This window comes from Protobothrops mucrosquamatus, unplaced genomic scaffold (genome assembly GCF_001527695.2).
Source record: "Protobothrops mucrosquamatus isolate PMUCROS unplaced genomic scaffold, P.Mucros_1.0 scaffold1201, whole genome shotgun sequence".
Classification (NCBI taxonomy): Eukaryota; Metazoa; Chordata; class Lepidosauria; order Squamata; family Viperidae; genus Protobothrops; species Protobothrops mucrosquamatus.
Genome location: NW_015387412.1, coordinates 207,107 through 210,624, shown reverse-complemented (window position 1 = coordinate 210,624; position 3,518 = coordinate 207,107).

Genomic DNA, 3,518 nt, shown 5'->3' with positions numbered 1-3,518 from the left:
GCAGAATATATGGCGGATGTCTCCCTATATTCGGCCATTCAGCCCGGGCTATAGCTTCAAGTGTAGTGGCCAGGAGGCTCTTATGGCTCAAAACCTGGAGAGCCGAGAGCAAACATAAGTGGCGTGCAGCCACTGCTCCCTTCACCGGTGGCAAATTGTTTGGGGAGGCTCTAACGCCATATCTCATAGAAAACAAGCAAAAACAAAAAATCATCTCTCATCTGACACATAGGTCCAACAGGCGTTTCTTCCCTTACGGTCGCAGGCAGTCCTTTCGGACAGGAACCGCATCGGAATCAACGCAATCTTACCGGACCCCAGCCCCAAGGCAGCAGCGTTCCTTTGACAGAACGAACTATAGGGACCGATCAAGGTACCAGCCCCAAAACAAACAGCCCTTTCGTGGTAGAGGGGGTCGCCCCTTCCGTCGCAACAAGTGACTTGGAGGGGACTCCTCCCATTTGCGGCAGGTTAACTTATTTTATCCGCCAATGGGAGGACACTACCATGGATTCCTGGGTTCTACGCACCATCGCAGACGGCCTGTCCCTGGAATTCAAATCCATACCACGGAATCATTTTGTACCTTGCCCGGCCATCAGGAACCACATAAAAAGAGGGCTCATGGAAGATGCCATTCAGCATTTACTTTCCATCAGGGCTATGGAGGAGGTCCCCATAGATCAAGTGAGGCAGGGGTATTACTCCATCCTATTCGTAGTTCCAAAGTCTTCAGGAGGATGGAGGGCGATCCTAGACCTCAAGAGACTAAATCTCCACCTCCATTACAAGAGATTCAAAATGCAGACGCTGCAGTCTATCTTAGCCAGCATACGACAGGGGGACCTACTAACCTCGATAGATCTAAAGGAGGCATACCTACACATCCCTATCCTCCCGGACCATCGCAAATACTTGCGATTCTGTTACCTAAACCGCCACTTTCAATACAGGGCTCTTCCATTCGGCCTATCCTCAGCACCCAGAGTTTTCACAAAGATCCTAGCGGTGCTGGCTGCTCATCTAAGGTTAGTTCCGGTCCAAGTCCAGTGTTATCTGGACGACATCTTAATCCAGTCCCTGTCCACCTCTCATGCCCAGTCGGACTTAGCTCTCACGATAAACACATTGCAGAAACACGGGTTCCTGATAAATTTCAACAAGAGTCAGCTGAATCCCTCCACCCGCCTACTTCATCTGGGCGCAGTGATAGACACGGAAACTTGTCATGTGTACCTATCGGAGGAGCGACGCCAGAGCATCAGGGACCTGGCACTAAAAGTACGCAGAAGCAGGACCGTGTCACTGGCCACGCTTTCCCAGCTGCTGGGGAAGCTAATATCCTGTATTGCAATAATACCATGGGCCCGGTTACATGCACGGGAGCTTCAGTGGTTCTTACTCCCGTATCAAAGACAACACACAAGCACATCCAACCAATTGGTGCAGGTACCTCATCAGGTGCGTCTCTCTCTCGGCTGGTGGGTCTCATTGGCCATGCTCAAGGGGACTCTATTCAAAGAACCCAGTCGGGTCAAGGTGACCACGGATGCAAGCCTCTTCGGTTGGGGAGCACATCTTCAATCCCAGATGGCTCAAGGTCAGTGGTCACAGACAAACCTCAGGCACAGCATAAATTGGTTGGAGCTCAGAGCAATTCACCTGGCACTCAGGCACTTTCACACATCACTCAGGGGGAAACATGTGTTAGTCCTAACGGACAACGTGGCCGCCAAAGCACACGTGAACCATCAGGGGAGCACTCGATCCAAGTCCCTCATGACAGAGGCTCGAGCTCTGAACTCCTGGGCAGAGAAACACCTGCTTTCCATCAGGGCCGAGCATATCTCAGGGGAGGCAAACAGGCAGGCAGACTTCCTCAGCAGGGAACTAGTGGATCACTCGGAATGGATGTTACATCCAGATGTCTTCCGAGCGATATCGGACAGATTCGGTCGTCCGATAGTGGACCTGTTTGCCACTCCCAGGAACACCCAGCTGCCCAGATTCTTCTCCCGCTTCCCCTCCCGGGGGACAGAGGGAGTGGATGCTCTGCGCAGCCGGTGGCCGCAAGGACTGTTGTACGCTTTTCCCCCTCTGCCTCTCCTTCCAGCAGTTATCAGGAAAATCCTGCAGGAGCGGGCGGAAGTGATATGTGTAGCTCCCCACTGGCCCAGAAGGCCTTGGTTTGCGGACTTGGTTAGCCTTTCAGTATCCACCCCGTGGAGGATTCCCGACGGCCGGATACGCTTGATACAGGGGGATCTTCAACATCCAGACCCCAAATGGCTTCAATTGACCGTTTGGCATTTGAACGCCGCGCCCTAACCAGGGAGTCGTATTCGGCAGAGGTGATAGATATGATCCAAGCGGCCAGAAGGCCGTCGACTAACCGTCTTTACGATCATACATGGAAGGACTTTTGTCACTGGTGCGACAGGAATCACGTGAGTCTGTCCCAAATCACCATTCCCAGGGTGCTGGAGTATTTGATGGAGGGCGTCAACAAAGGGTTAGCGCCCAACACTGTCCGTAGACAGTTAGCAGCGCTTTCCTCAGTGCTCTCATGGGATTCATCAGAATCATTGTCCAGGCACCCTAATGTGCGGTCTTTCCTCAAAGGAGTAACTAATAGTAGACCTCCCGTTGTTCACAGATACCCTTCCTGGAGTTTGCCCCGGGTCCTTCAGGCTTTGACTTCATCCCCATTTGAACCTCTCAAAACGTGCTCTCTTCGACACTTGTCTCTCAAGGTCTCCTTCCTGATCACAATTACTTCGGCCAGGCGCATTTCAGAGCTAGCGGCCTTGTCGGTCAGGAAGGACCTGTGCACGTTTCATGAGGATAGGGTGGTTCTTCGCCTTGACCCTTCATTTATCCCAAAAGTTAACACTGTATTTCATAGGGCTCAAGAAGTCATACTTCCAGATTTTTGCCCTCACCCGTCACATGACTTGGAACGGCAGTGGCACACGCTCGATGTTCGGAGGGCTTTGCGATGCTATATTAAGCGTACGGCTCCTTTCCGTAAATCGGAAGCTCTGTTCGTTTCTTTTCAACCTTCGTCTATTGGCCAGAAGGCTTCAGCTTCCACAATAGGTAGATGGATAAGAGCTTGCATCGCCAACGCTTATGTCTCTCTGGCCCTGCCTGTTCCTTCTCGCGTGACAGCTCATTCTACCCGCAGTGCAGCTACTTCTGCGGCTTGGGCAACTCAGGCTTCTATTGAAGACATTTGTAGGGCGGCGACATGGTCATCACCTTCGCCTTTCATTAGGCATTACCGCTTGGACAAATTTGCGTCGGCCGAAGCTGCCTCCGGTAGGCGTATTTTGCAACAAGTGGTCACACCGTCTGGGGACCCGGCCATTCCTGACTCCCGCCCATAGGGACTCCGGGAGCTTTGGTACGTCCCATAGGTGGATTCTTCCGCAGTCATGTTGGAGAACAAGCGTTGGCTTACCTGAACGCCTTTTCTCAACATGACGAGGAAGAATCCACGCCCTCCCATTGGTCAG